The 19,944-nt window shown below is 43.1% G+C and overlaps 1 protein-coding gene and 1 pseudogene across 1 annotated transcript in view; one reads left to right on the top strand and one right to left on the bottom strand.

Annotated features, from left to right (window-relative positions):
- The window catches only part of DISC1 (DISC1 scaffold protein), a 358,119-nt gene that overhangs the window by 222,666 nt on the left and 115,509 nt on the right, over positions 1-19,944 (top strand). The window lies entirely within an intron of this gene.
- LOC122202636 lies at positions 969-1,531 on the bottom strand (annotated as a pseudogene).

Here is a 19,944-nt window from a genome sequence, read left to right as displayed (position 1 = left end):
TTAAGTATTCCAACATAAAAGAGCTTTTTCTAACTTTGTAATTACTTTCTTCCCTCCTAAGCTAATTTATTTTTGACATTTGGGTTACACATGCACATAAGAAAATGACACGTTTTGCACACTGACCGTGAGATAAACCAGCGTATAAGTGTCTTTCTGGATCAGATTAAATTTCCAGGGACAAAGTGGTTCAAATGGGAGCAAATAAGCCTACTTCCTTATAAAATAAACTAAATAAACAAAACCTAGGAAGTATTAAAGGTGCTTAAGATTAATTCCACAAATATTTTTCTGTTTTCTTTAAAAAATTTTTTAATGTTTATTTTTGAGAGAGAGAGAAACAGAGTGTGAGCGGGGGAGGGGTAGAGACGGAGAGGGAGACATAGAATCTGAAGCAGGCCCCAGGCTCTGAGCTGTTAGCACAGAGCCTGACATGGGGCCCGAACTCCCTAAACACGAGATTGTGACCTCAGCCGAAGTCTGACGTTTAACTGACTGAGCCACCCAGGCGCCCTTCTTTTCTTTTAAGTACACAAGTGTGTATGATGAGCGTGTGTAAATTAACACTTTTCATCTAGGTTGTGCGCTCCTGTGGATGGTGAAGGGCTCTGGTATAAGGAGGCAGTGTGGGAGAACAGGGGGTTTTCATCCTCATCAAGCCGTCCACACTTAGGGAAGAGGTAGGGCAGATGACTTACAAGCCTCAGTGGGCTCGGATTTTGATCTGGGTCTGAAAGTAATGCTTATTTCATCCTGCTCTATTTTGTTTGTTCCATAATTTTTGTAACTGGAGGAAAGTGGTAGGTTTAACTAACCTAAGGACACTTTACCCCATAAACCACGTGAATCAAAACTCTTCATTCATTCTTCTGCCAAACACAACAATTGATTTTCGTCTATAATTATTTTTTAAGTTAAGAAGGAGCAAGTCAACCAAAGAAACAGCGGTGGCCTCGAGCTATGGAATGTTACCGCACTTTGACACATTGACTGAGAGATGCCAAGGCTGTGGGGACTAGCCCCGCTGGCTGCAGCCAGGAATGGATGCAGTGTCTTTGAACCTCCTCTAAGCAGGCCCTGCAGCACCTTCCACGCTGCTGGGAGATATCCTGAAGCCGGAGTCACTCCCATAATAGGGATTTCCAATAATAAGTTGCTTTCTTGGATAATAGCTCCCAAGTGGTTCAATTTTAGCTTTGCAGGTTTTAGTTTGTTTACTTTTTCTAGTCAAATCTCTCAGATTGCTTTCATCCGTACATAGTGTATAATCTAATGTGGCAAAGTCTTCTTGGTAACCCACCTGGACAATGTGATTCGTGGGAGTACCATGCTCCTTCATGCAATTCTGCCCTTGATAATCGGGAGGGTTTTCTGTTTCATGCGTGGATGTTGTTGCGCTGTCTACCCTCCAATTATTTTAAATGTTTTGATCAGTTACAAGTTTTCTCAAAACTGCTCTTGTGATGAGTGATTGACAGATGTTACCCAGACACAGGAACAGCACTGACTTGGGCACCTGCTCAGCCATCTTCCCTTGCACACAGAGGCACCCGCTGACTGCATCAGGAATTTTCTCCTGCTCATTTTCATAATGTGTCTTTTGATGAGTTAAAGTTTCTAATTTTGATGAAGTCCATTTCATCTGTTTTCTTCCTTTATTATGTTAATGTGGTTAATTACACTGATGATTTTCAAATGTTTAAATAACACTTTTTTCCTGCCTAAACCATAGTTGATCATGAAATATTATACTTTTTACAAATTGCTGGATGTGGTTTGCTTACTATTTGACTACATTAATAATGAGTGTTAGATCAGTGTTATGCTGCCCTCATAAAATTATTTGAGATGCATTCTTTTCTCCTGAAATTTTCTTAAAGTATGTGTGAAAGTGGTATTTTTTTCTTCCTTAAATGTTTGATAATATTTAAGAGTAAAGTCACTTGACTTTGGAGTTCTTGAAAGAATGCTTTAAATTATAAATTCACTTTCTTTAATAGATATATGTGTATATATAATTTTGATAATTTGCACCTTTGAGGAACTTTTCTATTTCATCTAAACTGTTGAATTTGTTGGCATAAAAAGATGTTCATAATATATCCTTATTATTCTTTTAATATCTCTAGGATCTATAGTAATGTGTCTACTCTTTTTTTTTCTTGATGGCATACCTGGTAACTTGTGTTTGCTTTAATTTATGCTCTATCAGTCTAGAGTTTTAACAGTTTTACTGATCTTATAAAAAACCAATTTTTGGGGGGCGCCCGGGTGGCTCAGTTGGTTAAGCGTCTGACTTCGGCTCAGGTCATGATCTCGCAGTTGGTGAGTTCGAGCCCTGCGTCGGGCTCTATGCTGACAGCTCAGAGCCTGAAGCCTGCTTCAGATTTTGTGTCTCCCTCTCTCTCTGCCCCTCCCCTGCTCATGCTCTGTCTCTCTCTGTGTCTCAATAATAAATAAACATTAAAAAAATAAAAAAAAACCAATTTTTTGCTTTTATTAATTTTCTCTACTGTTTCTCCATTTTATATCTCATTGATTTCCATTCCTAGCTTTATTATTCCTTATTTCTAGTTACTTTGGGTTTTATTTGCCCTTCTTTTTTACCTTCATAAGGTTGACACTTACATCAATGGTTTTAAATCTTCTATTCTAAAACTATAAATTTCCCTCTAAGCATGACTTCAGTCAGGCCCGCAAATTTATTAAGTCTTCATTATCATTCAAATTTCTAATTTTCCTTGTAATTTATTCTTGCTCTGTGAGTTACTTGGACATAGATTGCTTACTTTCCAAGTGTTTGAGTATTTCCCAGATATCTTTATGTTACTGCTTTCTAATTTAATTTTGTTGTGTTTCAAAAACATTCCTGGTATGATTTAATCTTCTTTGAAATTTTTGAGTCTTACTTTATGGACCAACCTATAGTTTATCTATAGTTCTATGTGCACATGAGAAGAATGTAAATTTTGCAATTATTGGGTATAGTGTTCTATAAATGTTGATTAAGTGACTCTGGTTGATAGTGTTCAAAATCATTATCCTTACTGATTTAATGTCTACTTGACCTATCAGTTATTGAGAGAAGTTTGTTGGAATCTCTAACGAGTATGTTGGCTTTGTCTGTTTCTCTTCTCAGTTCTATCAAATTATATATTTCAGTGCTTCATTGTTTAAGTACTTTGATACTTCAAGTATTTTCATCCTCCATCAGAAGCATATACATTTAGGATTGTTTATGTACCCACTTTATTATTATGAACTATTCCTCTTTACTTATAATACTTTTTTTTTTCCTGAGGTCTGTCTGGCAGGAATATAGTTACTTCGGTTTTTTTTATGACTAGTGTTAGCATGATGTATCTTTTTTCATTAATTTTAACCTATGTCTTTAGGTTTCAAGTGGGTCTCCTGGAAACATACTAGTGTTTGATCTTGCTTCTTTATCCAGACTGATAATTTCCTCCTTTAACGGGAATCTTTAATTCATTTATATTTAGTAGAGTTATTAATATGTTTGAGCATAAGTCTACTGTCATGCTATTGTTTTCTATTTTTCCAATGTGTATTTTTTTCTTTTTTATTCTTTTTCTGTTTTCCATTAAAATTGAGTATTTTTCAGTATTCCATTTGATCTCTTCCCTTAGATTATTACTATCACACTTTGTTTTGTTTCCTCCATGGGTTGCTCTAGGGTTTACACTCTGCAACTTTAACACTCTTAATTCAAACAATATTATACAACATGATATATATATATTTATTTATTATTTATACCGCATATTGCTATTACTATTCTTTTACTTCTATATATGTTATAAACCCAAATTAATAAGGTTTTTTTTTTTTTTTTTTAATTTTTTTTTTAACGTTTATTTATTTTTGAGACAGAGAGAGCATGAACAGGGGAGGGGCAGAGAGAGAGGGAGACACAGAATCTGAAACAGGCTCCAGGCTCTGAGCTGTCAGCCCAGAGCCCGACGCGGGGCTCGAACTCACAGACTGCGAGATCATGACCTGAGCCGAAGTCGGCCGCTTAACCGACTGAGCCACCCAGGCGCCCCAACCCAAATTAATAAGGTTTTTAAAATTAAATTTTTGTTGGGGCGCCTGGGTGGCGCAGTCGGTTAAGCGTCCGACTTCAGCCAGGTCACGATCTCGCGGTCTGTGAGTTCGAGCCCCGCGTCAGGCTCTGGGCTGATGGCTCGGAGCCTGGAGCCTGTTTCCGATTCTGTGTCTCCCTCTCTCTCTGCCCCTCCCCCGTTCATGCTCTGTCTCTCTCTGTCCCAAAAATAAATAAAAAAAAACCGTTGAAAAAAAAAAATTAAATTTTTGTTAACTTTCCTGGGATAAACTCTTACTTTTTATACTGTGTTGGGGTCTTACTAATTTTTTTGTATTATTATTATTATTATTATTATTATTGTTTTCAGTAATCTCCACCCCTAGCATGGGGGCTCGAACTCACAGCCCCAAGAACAAGAGTCATATGTTCCACCAACTGAGCCAGCCAGGCACTCCTGGAGTTTTGCTAATTTTTAAAGCATTTTTGCATTATGTTAATAAGTGAAATTAACTGTGATTTTATATCCTCATACTAAGTTTTTCCAAACTTGGTATCAAGATTATACCAGTCTCATAACACGACTGGGAAGATGTCCGTCTTTTATATTCTCTGAGCACCATCCTCCTGTGCCTAGACGGTTGCAGTAGCCTGAGAGCCGTTCTTTACCCATTCAGTCGTGTCTTATATACCTCTGCCTCCAAGTCCATTTGGCACAATGTGGTGATTCTGCTAAAATACACGTCCCTTGCCTAAAACATGAAATGGTTCGTGGCTCATCTTAGCAACTCAGTAATTATTTGTTTTCTGGAGTTCCTCTGGCATCATGCATGCTGAAGTGTTGTCATGTGACCACTGGTATCATCCGGTACAGGCTCACGGCAGCTTTTCTACCTAACATATTCCCACTTCCTATGGTGTTTCGATTTTCACAACAGTGCCTGTTAACAGCTGTCATTTTTCATGCGGTTACCTGTGTGGTGTGATCTGGGGTCTAGTTAGATGGGAAACATTTAGGGAATGGTCATGAGCATGACATTGTAGATGCAGTGACCAAGAATTCTCTGCATTTTCCTCGGTGTGGGGGCTGGGGCAGACTTTTACAAGAGTGATACAGTGTTTAAAAAATTGGCGTCAAAATCTGCCCATTTGAAAGCTGTGTCTTCTTAGAGGCAGCTCTACGTCTAAGGTGTAGCTTCTTTTGGGAGCTGTCCCTTCAGGAGAGGCACATTAGGTGCCGTTTCTGAAACATTTAGTAAAAAAATATGCTCAGTGCACATTTTTTCCATTTTAGGTTATCTTCTTTACTGTTCTCCCTTCTTCAATACGTAGTGGGATTTCATTTGTTTTCCCGATGCCCTTGTAGAAAGTAGGCCAAAGCACTAAAATATAATCATCCCAGTTTCGTAGAGGAGGACTTCAAGGCTCACTTAGAGGTTATGGCACTGATCCAGGACACATGTACCATGCAATAGAACAGGGGTGCAAAATAAGACTTGGTTGGGATCTCGGTGTCCTGGTTTCCTTATCCCCCTGAGCACTGCTTTCCTCATAGGATTGATGCGAGGGATTGAAGACTGTGGTATGGGAAGTACCAGCATAGTGTCCTGTCCTGGGTCGTCTGGTACATATCATACCTGCAAGACACATCAAATAAAGTTCCCACCGCAGGGAACTGAAGTACTGTTTATTATTCCTTCGCACAACTCAGTAGATTTTTAGAGCACTGCCTTGCGAGGTGCCAGGCCTTCTGTTAGGTCCTGTGGGTGAAACGGAGGGGATTGAGCAGTGCTCTGCACCCTTCTGGCATCACCGACTGGGGCGGGGGGGAGGGGGGGACTCAGAACCACGGCGCTACCCCGGGAGAGCAGTGGGAGCAGGGAGGCAGGGAGGTGACTGATTTTACCGGGCAGCATTTTGCAAGAGACTTCAGAGAGGAAGTGACACTGGAGGTAAATCTTGAAGGCTGAGTGGACTTTCCTCAGACAGAGGATGTGGGGCAGAGCACTTGCGATGGAGTCAAGGAGCTATTGCAGCCAAACCTCGGTGAACTGACTCGGGCATGCTTCCGCCAGACTAGCGAGAGATCTCAGATCAATAGTCAACCCTGCTATGGTTTCTTTGTCACTCTGCTTTTTCTTTGGAATGAATGGAGCTTTCTTGTCTTTTGTCCTTATTTTTCTCCTCTCTGGGGTACAGTGGCAGGTTGTTTTATTGTCCCCTGATAAGTGACTGGTCCAAATAGTATTTCAGTTACCATTTATGGAACAAGGCCAGTATATTTCTTTCATTTATACAGTGCTGACTACATTGTCCCTTCCTTTCCTCTTTCTGCGACAACCTTCAGCCTATTTGTAACATTTGAAAAACTTCCTTGCGGTGACATGTTTGCAGTCATTTGTTGTAGAGTCTGCTGCCTGTTGGGCTGCTGTCAGTGTTTGGAAGCAAAGCTATGTGGCTGATTGGAAGCTCGTCACCATGTCCTGGTGTAACCAGGCCCCTGGTGCATCGTGACACCCCATGTACCTCACACCTGATCTTGGGAATGGATAGAGCTTTATCTTTAAGTTACTTCTTTAGGGTTACGTTAAGCCAGGGGTGTTTTGTTTATTGCTTTGCGTTTTTCCTAAAATCAGAGACGATTTGGTTTCAAGGGGTAAACCACCAAAGTAGAATTTTAGCAGCTTGTTCCTGGGACAAGGGGCAGAGGGGACACTCTATTAAATACATACAGCGAATATCTTTTGAATCTCTGTACAACAGTTTTCTACTTCATGAGAAGTAGGAGGTGTGGTTGTTGCCCTCCAGGAACTTATAATAGAATCATGGAGAAATACACATACACATTAGATAAAATAGCAAGATGCCATCGAGTGAATTAAAGCAGTATGGAATATATGCAGAAGCATGAGCAGAGAAAAGGTTGAAGCTATATATACTCAATTTAGGTCAGTCATGACTTCGACCTGCAGCAAATGAAATAATGGTAATAATAAAAATTGCTTACAATCACATGTCATAATCTAACCATGTACCTGTCTATGTTCTTAGGATCTAAAAACACACACACACACACACACACACACACACACACACAACACGCATACACACTGACTTTAAAGAAAGAAAGATTTGCATTTTCTTGTTTTTCTGATGTTTTCGTGTTAAGGGGGAATTTCAGTCTCCCAGCTGGACAGATTGTCCAGAAGACAAGGCATGGTTGGCCAGGAAGGGTCGGCGTCTATGCTGGGCAGGGTAAAGGACATTTTGACCGAACACAGATTTTCTTTAATGCAATTGTGAGGAAAGAAAAAGGGAGAAAAACCTGGCCTTTTACTCCTTCACCATGGAAAGTTTTGGAGTAAATGGAACATGGCAAAACAAAATGTAATTTGGAACTGATGTTGAAAGTCAACAAGTTGGAAATAGTTGCTGACTGTTCCATATCAATAAATAACTAGACCAGATGGAAGAACCAGGTGACAAATATTACCAGAAAATTCTCCTAACACTGGCTAAGCAGTGGGAATTTTCCCCACTGTTCAGCCACAAACTGCTTGCGTCCTGTGGATTTTCAGACTCGTTCCAAGGAGTCAGGAAAAGGATAGAATTTTACTTTATGCCTTTGGCAGTGGTTCTGACTGTAGTGTGTGTTAGAATCACCTGGTGGGCTTGTTAGACACAGATTGTTGGGCCCTTAGTGCTTCGGATTCCATAAGTGTAGGGCCTGAGAATGTGTGTCTCTAAGAAATTCCCAGGAGATGATGTTGCTGGTCTGGGGGCCACATTTGGAGAACCACTGCTTTGGGGAGACGTGGCCTATGACCTACTTCCGGGTTTCTTGCATTGACCTCCTTGACTCTCATAAGTAATGATATAACTTTGGAAAAATTGAACCCTATATGAGGATCTTGTCTACCACTTGGTCTATGCCTTTCCTTTTGTTATTCGGCGTGGCTGTTAGTTTTACCTAATTAAAATGCTGCATCTGGTTTTGGACGGTCTGATTAATTTTGAGGATGGAATTACCCTGAACAGCAATATGTATTTGTTTAGAGCTTCGCTCCCTTCCCTATCAAAGCCTGAGGTTTGATTTCTTTACACATGTATTTTAATAATCATCATCATTAGTGCTGAAATTAGAGATAAAAAATCACAATCACCCCAGTGTATTTTTAGCATCTAAGCATGAACATTTGATTATTGTTTTCTGTTGAGTTTGTCATATGTTCCAGTAATTTCCAATACAGAAGTACTTTTTGTACCAAATAGGTTTGCCTACAGTGGCCAAATGTAGAGACTTCCCATTCTGTGTTATTTTATACTTCCTACTCCTCTCCTGCTTCCCCAAATAGACACAGTCTATATAAGACTAGATTTATTGGATCTTCATGATTTATACAAGGAATGTATAAGTGATTTTAGTTGTCTCCAGAATAAAGATCTCGTTCCCAGAGTAAAAGCTTCTGAAGCCATGTATTGAGAGTAAAATGATTTTATTCATTACGGCATTAACTTAAGATGCATTCTTTCAAAAAGTCCAGCCTGTGTCTGGGATTTAACTTTCTCTTGCCCCTGCTGCCTTTCGTGTCTGTTTTCATCAGGGACTATGGCTTAATCTTCTTCCTTGCCCTGCAGCAGGAGATGGTTATTAGCAGCTAACACCGAAGCTCCGAAAAATGCTAGCTCGCGTTTATTTTGTCCACAGGCAGGCCGGCACACATTCCCCAATCAGGGAAAAATAATGCTGCTGGTCTACTGGAGACGAGTCTTATCTCAAGCACCGGTGGGATGCAGTCAGATAAGTGAGAGAGAGCTACAAATAATACATGTAATTGACCTACGTGCTTCCGTATTAGAAGGCCTTGCATTTATGTCCTCCTGAAATAAGACGAGGGGGGTTCCTGGGAGGCAGTAGTTTGCTAAATAACTTGCCCAAGGTCACCCGGTAAAATGACTGGGTAAAGAATTATGGCTTTGTGATCCGTTCTTTTCCTCTGCAGCCACATCCTTCTGTTCCTTTCTGAAGAACAGAGTCCATGGCTTATACACAGACACTTGCAGAGAGGCACTTCCGAAAAAGTGGAAGATCGTGTGTGCCAGATGAGTTTATTCTGTTCATTTGAAAAGAGTTCTTGGAAGGAAAAATAAGATAAAAACAGAGAGGGAAGCAAACCATAAGAGACTCTTGAATACAGAGAACAAACAGGGTTGCTGGAGGGGAGGTGGGCGAGGGGTGGGCTAAATGAGTGAAGGGCATTAAGGAAGGCACTTGTTGCGGTGAGCACCGGGTATTATATGTAAGCGATGAATCACTAAATTCTACTCCTGAAACCATTATTACGCTATATGTTAACTAACTTGGATTTAAATTAAAAAAAAAAAATTTTTTTTAACGTTTATTTATCTTTGAGACAGAGAGAGACGCATGAACAGGGGAGGGGCAGAGAGAGAGGGAAACACAGAATCTGAAACAGGCTCCAGGCTCCGAGCTGTCAGCACAGAGCCCGACGCGGGGCTCGAACTCACAGACTGTGAGATCATGACCTGAGCCGAAGTCGGACGCTTAACCGACCAAGCCACCCAGGCGCCCCGGATTTAAATTTTAAAAATTAAAAAAAAAAAAAAAAGCTCTTGGATTTTATTGCTGGTCTCTTGGAGTAAGAGTTGGAGGGCATGGAGGTGGTGACTCCAGACAAGGAGATGCTGATTTTCTTCTTTTTTTTTGAATTTTATGTATTTATTTTGAGAGAGACAGAGAGCGTGCAGGCAGGGGAGGGGCAGAGAGAGAGAGGGAGAATCTCAAGCAGGCTCTGCGCTGTCAGCCCAGAGCCCAACACCAGGCTCGAACCCAAACTGTGAGATCAGAACCTGAGCGGAAATCAAGGGTCGGATACTCAACCAACCGAACCACCCAGGCACCCTGGGCACAGTAGTTTTCTATGCCTACAGTAATTCCTGACTACATCCAGAGCTATTCTCTCTTCATTTATCCAAGAATGTAAGTGGAAGGATTTTAAATATAGGTACATTTTCTTAGATGCAGGCAACACAGTGTTCTCCAGCTCATTAAGAAAGATTGCTTGGACGATGTTAATTTGCTGTAAAATTTCTATGAGGTCCAGAGAACCAAACGTGGATGCTTTACACCCAGAAATGAAATAGCCAGGAGAAATGTCCTACCTCACCATGCAACTGGGGCAGTGGAAGGTGCAACTGCCCTCCACTGCTTGAACCTTGCAGAACTAGGCACTGGACAGAGGATGTTATGCCCAAGCAGCTTCAGAAACACTAGACGCCTCTGACCATGCTTCTGGAAGAGCTCCTGGCTGCTGCTTCAGGATACCCATCATGGCTTCCTGGTCTCACGTGGGTGTGACAGCAGGGCAGGTCAACCACAGACAGAACCTTAATGACAAGGGGATGTGGGAGTTATCGTCTTTCACTTTAACTCTCTACTGTGGAGGAAAATGTGTTTGGCAGGACCAGAGTGGTTTTGAACGAACCAACTGGCAGAAAATGCCACAACTTGTTCTCAAATTTTATTACTTACCATGGTGTGTATGAAGTCATGCTGTGAACCCATTCCCCTTGCAAATGACTGGCCTGGCTTTACACTGGCTATCAGATGAAAACTAATTTCCGAATTTACGTATAGTATATGAAGACGATTAGTACACAGAAAAGCCTAGGCATGTGCTATGATTCTTATTGAGAACTGAAACTTGTGTATACCTAATTTGGAGAAACTCCCATTTCACTGAATTTGCATGCCTATAATTTCCTTTAAACTTGCTCAAAGATGGCAGCGTGATGCATGACAAGGGCAGGCATTGTAGCCAGGGGGATCCAGATTCATATCTCAGTGTTGCTACTTACTTAGCTACGTGATTTGGGGCAAGTTGCTAAGCCTTCCCGCTTTTCGCTGGCGAGAACACTGGTGCCGGTGTTAGAAGCCTTTAGCCCGTTGAGCTCTGTGTAACTTAAGTGGGGTCAGGTTTGTCTGGCACATGGCAGACACTGATGAATAGTAGTTTTTCCTTCTTCTGACCATGGTGCAATGATGCCATCATCTGATCCTTTCATTCTGGTCTACCTGTGTATTTATTTTCCAATATGTATCATGTATTTAGTCACACAGTTTATTGCTTTAATATTGTTCTCAGGTTATCCCATGTTTATGTTGTCTCCCGGTTAGTGACTGGAGAAGAGAGGGTGTGGCTTCTTGTTATTTTGCCCTATATCTTCTCTCTGAATCCTACTTCCTCCCTAAGTAACTGAAAGAAGTGTGATTGACTAGATCAGAGCCGCTGTGAATGGCTGCACAGGCTGTACACTGAGCAAGAGCCCCCCATCTCATAGAATACCAGTCACACTGAGTATTCATTACCCTCATCATGTATATTTTAATAATTAATCATATTACACTTACGTGTAGTAGGTCTTGTCCTGATAACGTCAAGATGATATGGAAATTTTTCAACAAAAAGAAGTGGCATGTCTTGAAGAAGGGCATCTCCTTCTGTTTTGCACAAATGGAAGATGTAGGCACCACATAGGCTTGCAGTGGTCCTGGATAAGTTAAAAAAATTATTTTTTTAATGTTTATTTACTTGTGAGAGAGAGAGACAGACAGCCAGACAGTGTGAGTGGGGGAAGGGCAGAGAGAGAGGGAGACACAGAATCTGAAGCAGGCTCCAGGCTCTGAGACGTCAGCACAGAGCCCCACGCGAGGCTCGAACTCACGAATGGTGAGATCATGACCTGAGCCAAAGTCAGACGCTTAACCAACTGAGCCACCCAGGTGTCCCAGCCCTGGATAAGTTAATGATATCAACCAATGACAGAGCGTTTTGGAAGCAGTTCACCTCTTCATGCAGTGATCATTTTTTTGGTGCCTCGTATGTACCAGGCACTATTTGCAGCAGTTAGAGATACCATGGTGATAACATACAGTTACACTAGTTTCCTAGAGTTGCCTTAAATCAGCACAAACAGAAATGTGCTCTCTCACAGTTGTGGAGGCTGGAAATCTGAAATCAAGGTGTCAGGATGGCCGTGCTCTCTCTGAAGGCTCCGGGTAGAACTTCTCCCTGCCTTGTCCTAGTTCCTGGTGGTTGCAGACAATCCTTGGCATTCTTTCTTTGCCTTGTAGACACCACTTTAATCTCTGTCTCTGTTTCCACATGGCCTTCTTCCCTGTGTATCTGCGTGTCTTTGTGTATCCTTTCCTCTTCTTATCAGGATGCCAATCATTGGATTTAGGGCCCGCCCTGATCTAGTAAGTAACTTAACTAATTACATGTGCAAAGACCTTGTTTCTACGTGAGGTCATCCTCACAGATCCCGGGGTTAGGACTTCAGCATATCTTTTTGAGGGATTCAGCCAGTTACAGTCATGGAGCCTGTATGATTATACCTTGAGATGGAGGACGGCAGACAAATAAAGGAACAATAATTATATAATATGTGAGTGATATTAAGTGCTAAGAAGAAAACCCAGCCTCAGGGCACAGGAGTGGCGTGTGTGCGTGTGTGTGTGTGTGTGTGTGTGTGTGTATTTCTATTTTAGATTGTTGGGTTAGGGAAGGCTTTACTGATAAGGTGACAGTTGAGCAGAGACCTGAATTAAAGGAGTAGGCCAGCAGTCTGGATTCTGGGGAGGGATTTTCCAGGCAGAGGAAACAGCCAGCATGCTGAGCATCTGAGAAGCTGCCAGGAGGCCTGTGTGGGAGAGACTCGGGGGGAGGGCAGTAGGAGGTGAGGACAGGGAGGAAAGCGGGGACAGATCATATAGGACGGTGTATAATAGGATGTTATGACCTTTCTGATTAAGATGGGAAGCCATCTCAGGGTTTTCAGCAGAAGAGGACATAATCTGATTCACATTTTAAAGGATAGCTCTGTTGCCATAGTGAATAGACTATAGCGAGTCAGGCTGGACACAGAAGGGCTCTACTCACACTTAGTGCAGTGGTGTAGACAAGAGCTACTGGGTGTGCAGGCTGTGTGGAGTGAGAACTCTGACCCTGCAGGAATCACAGGCCCAGGCTAACCAATCCAGAAGCCCAGCCCTCTCTTCTCCTCAACCCTGAGTTCTTCCCTGGTCCTTTATCATCTATGGCATCTTTGAGGTAGGTATTGGATTGGAGGCTTTGCTCATCCTGTGGGTACAAATTTGGGGGCCCAAAAATCATTTTAGGAATTAATAGTCACAAGCTGCCGCAGGCCAGGCTTTCTTTAACATTACATCTTCCTCAAAAATTCATTGGAAGTCTTTCTCCTGTTTCTTTTCCCATCCCTTCCCTTCTTGAACAACTTAGACATTAGGTGAGTGAGGTAGGTAGGCATCCATGATGGGGGAGCTGCAGTGTCTCTTCTGTGGTGTCCCTCCTAACAAGCTCAGTTTCTTACTGTCGAGGATGGGGGTTACCGTTGAGGAAAGGGAGAAAACTGGAAGGGACCCTGTGGTATCAGAGTAAAACCAGAGGTACTACCGTGAACTCCAAGTTTTCAATATGTAGAAATAGAGAAATACCAATGTACAAGTGTGTGTGTACATATGCATTCATACGTGTATCTTCCAGCTCTGCTACTGAGAGACCCTGGGAACAGTGACACCCCAGCAGCGGTAAACACACCCAGAGTCCAGTTCTTGGCTTCTAAATACTACTTTATACTGAGAGGAACCAGGGCTGTTGGGAACCACTGATGAATGCAAGCAGAAACAGTACAAGATGGGGCTAGAACAAGTTGGGCCTGGAAAGCAAGGATGTGTTCACAGAATTGTGGGACAAAATGACCCAGAATTCACCTTGAATGCTCTCCACCCCCATGCCCTCTGGCCAAACTGGACATAATTTGAGCATCAAAATAAATGAAGATGATACTAGGGGATTATAACCCAAGAATAAAATGGAAAATAACGAGTCCACGTATATACAAATAAATACCCTGAAGAGATTCTTGAGGAATGGGACATTTAGATAGTTTCGATTACATTCCCTCTGAATACTTATTAAATACGAAGATGAGGGGTGCCTGGGTGGCTCAATCGGTTAAGTGTCTGACTTTGGCTCATGTCATGATCTCACGGTTCATGAGTTTGAGCCCCGTATTGGGCTCAGAGCCTGGGGCAGCTTCGGATTCTGTGTCCCACCCCCCGCCCCCCGCCCCTCCCCTGCTTGTGCTCTGTCTCTCTCTCTTTCAAAAATAAATAAACATTAAAAAAAATACAAAGATGAAAAGAGTAGCTCTATAGTGGAAAAGTCTGGCAGGCCCCATCTTGATCAAGTGATCACAGTTAATATGACCAGTAAGTCCCACCAAAAATGCAAACCTGACTCTACTCATGAGCAAACACCAGACAAACTCAAACAGAGTGACATTCTGCAGAATAACCGGCCTGTAGTCCTCAGAAGTGCCAAGGTCATGAAAAGTCAAGGGGAGACTGAAGAACCATTTCATACAGAAGGAGGCTGAAGAAACATCAGAACTCTGTGCAGTGTGTGGTTTTTGAGGTTTTGAGGGGGTCGGGGAAAGCTTTTGTCACAAGAAAACATTACTGGGACACTTGGAAAAATTTTGTTGGAGCCTAAGGATGGATGATCCTCATCTATCAGTATTAATTTCCTAGTTTTGGTAGTTGTCTTGTGGTTATGTAGGTTATGTCCTTGTTTGGAGGAAAATACCGCTAAAGTAGCCAGGAATCTAGGGGCATCTGGTTAACAACTCTCAGATGGTTCAGTTAAAAAAAAAAAAAAAAATCATACTATATTTGCAACTTCCCTGAAACTTGTGTTTGTTTAAAATAAATTGCGTGAGGGCATGAATTTTGGACCATGCATCAATAAAGGAGATGCCGGTATAAGATGCCCAAATTATTTGGTCTGTTCTTGAGGTTAGCATCCTCACCACTACTAAATTCTCTCCTGTGTGTGTGAGTGTGGAAATCTCCAGGGTCCCCAAGGGTCCCGGTGCTTCCTCTACATGGGATACGGCGTGAGCTCTGGATGGATGCAGGCCCTTCCTAGCGACAGTGCAGCGGTATGTGAAAACGAGGGCTAAGACAAAGCAAAACGAAATAAGCACTGACTCTGGGCCATAGCTGAGCGGCTCTGACAGCGGTGTGCTTCCTCAAGCTTTCCGACGGATGAAGCGGATTCTCTAAAGCTCGCCAGGTTAGACATCGCCCTGATATGATTTGGCAGATATTGTGGTCGTGTTTATTAACTCTATTTGGCTCCCTGAAGGCAAAACATGAGCTGCATATGTATTAAGGAAGAGAACAGAAAGCACCAATAGAAAAAAAAAGGGGTGGGCTTCTGTTTTATTTCCTTCCAGAGTCCCATGAGTGAACAACTGTATTTAAACATTTTGTCTGGATGTGGTTTTGTAAGCCTGAAGAATCTTGTCTCTTACATCTGTGCTTTGTCACCCCCTCCCACCCCCCACTCCCAAGGTGATACCTATAATCCCATTTTTTCCCAACAAGCTTGCCCCTTATGGCTGGTGGGGCACCAGTTTTATCCCTGGCTAAGGCTGTCATTCTATGGCTAATGTTTAGTAATGCTTTGCTTTGGGATAGAGAAGAAATCAGCCTTTTCAGCCATGAATTATGGGACTCCTGATCATCTTGTCTTGGCAGAGGACTTTTTTTTTTTTTTTTTTTTTTTTTTTTTTTTAATGTTTATTTATTTTTGAGACAGAGAGAGACAGAGCATGAACGGGGGAGGGTCAGAGAGAGAGGGAGACACAGAATCGGAAGCAGGCTCCAGGCTCTGAGCCATCAGCCCAGAGCCCGACACAGGGCTTGAACTCACAGACGCGAGATCGTGACCTGAGCTGAAGTCGGACGCTTAACCGACTGAGCCACCCAGGCGCCCCGCAGAGGACTTTTTATAGAAGAGCCGCCTTTCCTTCCTTTCTCCTCTGCTTGCAGCAGGGCGGGGCTGGGACTAGTGTGAGGCCTGGAGGCCCCTAGCACGTAGAATTTAAGGGGGCATCACTCTCAGGGTTGTGCAGGTGCAGGGTCAGCGCCTGAGGGTCGTCACCTTCTTAAATGAGTTGTAGGCACCTGCAGTCATGTGAGCGTTTCTCCCTTCTGTGTGTCACGAAGGACCCAGCAGATGCCAGTGCTCTGAATTTTTCCTCTATGTTCCCCAGCATCACTTCTTTTGGCAAGTAGCATTTCCAAGGGACGGTAGATGATGGTTTCACCATGTTGCTGCCACTCCTCAAGACACAAGATTTCCAGCCATGTACCAGGGCGTCATCTTTTCTTCTCCACCAATTTCCCATTTGGGTCCTGTTTCTTGTACCATTTTACTCCCGGGTAATAAATTCTGTATCAGAAAGTTCAAACAGCCGTAAGCTACAACAGCCTCCACGTGGTGGCTTAAATCAATTGGAGGACTTGCTTTTCTCTTGCAACAAGAAGCCTGGAGACAGGTAGCCCAGAGTCAGCAGGGAGATGTCCCGAGAGCCTGGATCCTTCCACGTTTCCACTCAGCCATCCTTAGCATTGCTTGTCTCCCAGTGTTCACAATATGGCTGCCCCTCTTCTAGCATCACATTTATGTTCTAGGCAGAGACAAGACCATGGGCAAGAGGTGCATAACTGATAAGTCCACTTCTCTAGTAAATAGCTTTCTCACAAGCCCAACCAGTGGCTCATGCTTATGTCCCATTGGTCACTACTGTGTCCTTCAGCCGCCCAGTCTGCAAGACAACCCGAAATCCAGTTGTTGTGTTGTGGTTTTTTTGTTTGTTTGTTTTGAGTTTATTTACTTTTAGCTAAGGATGTTGCCATCCCCAATAAGAGGTTGGTTATGTTGGGAGAATAGCTCTTGGGTAGGAAACTGGTGGTCTTGTCACGGCTCTGGAAACAGCAGGTGACAAGGAAAATGGCTGCCAGGTGGCCTTTGGCTGCTGCCAGCTTGCATCCCCCCCTTGTCATCCCCACCACAGAAAGGAACCTCTTTTCTTTCAATTCCTGAACGTCAGTCTCGGGAAGACTCTGGTTGTCTTGGGTGGCACATCCATCCCTGTGATGACAGGGGACAGGAGCCATTCTTGTCATCTCCACCTTACCACCCGGGGCAGGGGTGGCTTCCTGAGGATGGGACAACAGATAAAAGCAGGTTGCTGCTACAGGCACGCTACATTTCTATCCCAGATATTAAAAGGAAGTGATCAGTATATGTGGGCAAAGACAAAAAGAGAGGCCTGTCCAAGGGGAGAGAAAACAACATTCATGGCGGGTGTGTGAGAATTGTGTATGCGGTTCTGGTGGTGGTCGGGAACCTAGCTTGGCTGCAAAAGAAGGGAAATGAAGAATGAAGTAGGTAGGGCACCAAGGGTTGGTAGTTAAAAAAACATTTATGTTCTGTCTAATAAGATTCTGTAGAATCTTCTCTCTGAAGAAGGAACGTTGTTACCTTGACAAAATACCCACCTCAAGCTGTCTCTTCTATCCTGTATGTTTTTGACCTTATGTTAGTTAGCATTAGGCTCAGCTATGACAGAAAATCCCAAATAATTCTTAATTATAGCTGCTTACAATAGACATGATTTGTTGTTGTTCTCACACTAATGTGCAGGTAGGCAGTCCAGGGCTGTCACGGTGCCTTCACGGTCTCAGGGACCCAAGCTGCTGCCATGTTGCTTCTTCACATGTGACTTCAACCTCATGGCCTATAGAAATGTGGTGGTTGAGGAAGAAGGTTGGATGCGGAGACCATGCCTAGGCATTCTGTCCCTTGGGGAGGGTTCCCAGAAGTTGCCCAATGACACTTCCAGTTATGGCCCTTAGCGTAGGTCTTAGTCCCATGGCCACATCTGGCTGCAAGGGAGGCCCAGCCCCAGGCCCTATTCTGTGGATGGAGAGGAGAATGGAAACTGGGGGGCACTTAGCAGTCTCTGTCTGGGCACAGCCCTCTATCTGAAGGTCACTTCAGGGATTGCCAAGCCACGAACCTGTGCTTGCCCCTCTCAGCAGCCCATGGGCACTTCCTTCACAGGGTGGACTATGCCTCTGAAGGCGGCCTGAGGGAGCTTTAACAGCAGCTTTTGTGAGCCTATAAAGAATAGCCCTTGTCCACAGCACAATTTTGAATCTCTGCAGTGATAGGAAGTTACACTAATTTTTAGCTGAGGTAGAAAAGAGAAGTAGACAGTTTTTGAATGGAAGTTACCTAACTGGATTCTCCAAGGGGGCATTGTAGCACCAACAGGTTGCAATTTCTTAGAAGGATGCTGAATTGGGGTGTCTGGGTGGCTCAGTCAGTCAAGCTTGATCTCAGCTCAGGTCATGATCTGATGGTTCATGGGTTCAAGCCCCGTGATGATCTCTGTGCTGACAGCTCAGAGCCTGCTTAGGATTCTCTCTCTCTCTCTCTCTCTCTGCCCTCCGCTTCCCATTCTGTCTCCCTTACTCTCTCTCTCTCTTTCTTTCAAAAATAAGTAAATATTAAAAAAAGAAGGATGCTGAGTTCTTAGACCTCAAATCTCTGCCATTTCTCCTGTATAGTATTTACACAGCTCAGCATGCCTCCTGTGACTTACAGAAGGTCATTGCGTCTAAACTGAGACCTCTCATATGATGCTACAGTTTTCTTTCCTTCGGATATCCACAGTCTTTACCCATGTTTAGAAAAGTTCCCAGAGCTTTGTTTCATCCATGGGTCTTGTTAATGATGTAAATACCGTGGCCATTGAATTTATTCTCCTTGAGAAGATGAATTCACTTTGGCTGTAAAAAATTACAGTGTTCGTGTTCCACACACAGACAGCAATTTGACCTCTTCTTGATGACTTAGGATGAATATTATGTATACTAATTATACTAATTAAATAATATTCTTCAATTGTATACATAATCACACTTTAATTCTGAGGCTGTGTTCCTGCTGAACACAAAGATCAGGAAGGTCAAGGTGATTATCTTCATTTTATGATTCAAAGAGGCTAAAGTATTTGTGCTCATACTTGTAGCAAAATTAGAATTAGAACTGGAACATGTGACCCCAAGTTCATGACTGTGCGCATAGCGATAGCCTCAGGGTCTGTGGAGTGGTGCATGGCCGCAGGCCCCTTCGTCAAATGGCCGTGGGGACTGCTGTGTTTTGAGTCCTGTGTTCTCCTCATTTTCCTTTTTCTCCCCTCTCTCCCCCATACAGGCTACGAGCTATATTTGTGCTAGCAACGTTCCTATTTCAGCTCTTTCCCATTTTAATCTGTTTGTTTTCATCTGTTAGGACCTTAGCAATGAGGAGCAAGATGGTTTACGTCTTTATGCAAGGCAAGAGAGGAGGGACTGGGCTGAGTGGGGGCCTGCCAATAACATTCACGGGATCTCTGACCTCCCTTGTTGGTTCCTAAGTGACTGTTCAGATTCGGTTCCTGGTTCTGGGTTGCGTTCCACGTCCTGGGAGCTTGCTGATGGCTGCATTCCAATCAAGTGAGATCACAGCCGTCACCTGCCTCTGTGCACGCCTGTCTGTGTTATACGTGTATTCGTAAGTGACTGGTCCAGAGCCAGTATTATCTTGGAATACAATATTTGCAAAATCCAAGGACAGTTTTCCATTTTGTATGTCACCTACAATTATCCTGTGGGACCCTTGGTTTGGAGACATCTGTCTCTTTTGCTCTCAGGGTTCCTTGGTATATATTCTTAAATGCACTTCGAATGCTTACAAGGTCTGTGAGACCCTAGGTCAGCAGGAAGGAAGAGACGTTTGGGGAGGGAAGGAAAGAGGAATGGCAAGAAGGAGACAAATGCCTAGTTCCTTACCCAGGAGGCAGCCTGCACCAACTCCCTACTCCGGAAACCTCAGTAGCAGCTGTCCCATTGTGACCTAATTTTGGTTATAGCTTTC

Source organism: Panthera leo, chromosome D2, assembly GCF_018350215.1.
Source record: "Panthera leo isolate Ple1 chromosome D2, P.leo_Ple1_pat1.1, whole genome shotgun sequence".
NCBI classification, from domain to species: domain Eukaryota; kingdom Metazoa; phylum Chordata; class Mammalia; order Carnivora; family Felidae; genus Panthera; species Panthera leo.
Note: the sequence above shows the minus strand (reverse complement) of the source record. Positions and strands in the feature narration are given on the sequence as shown.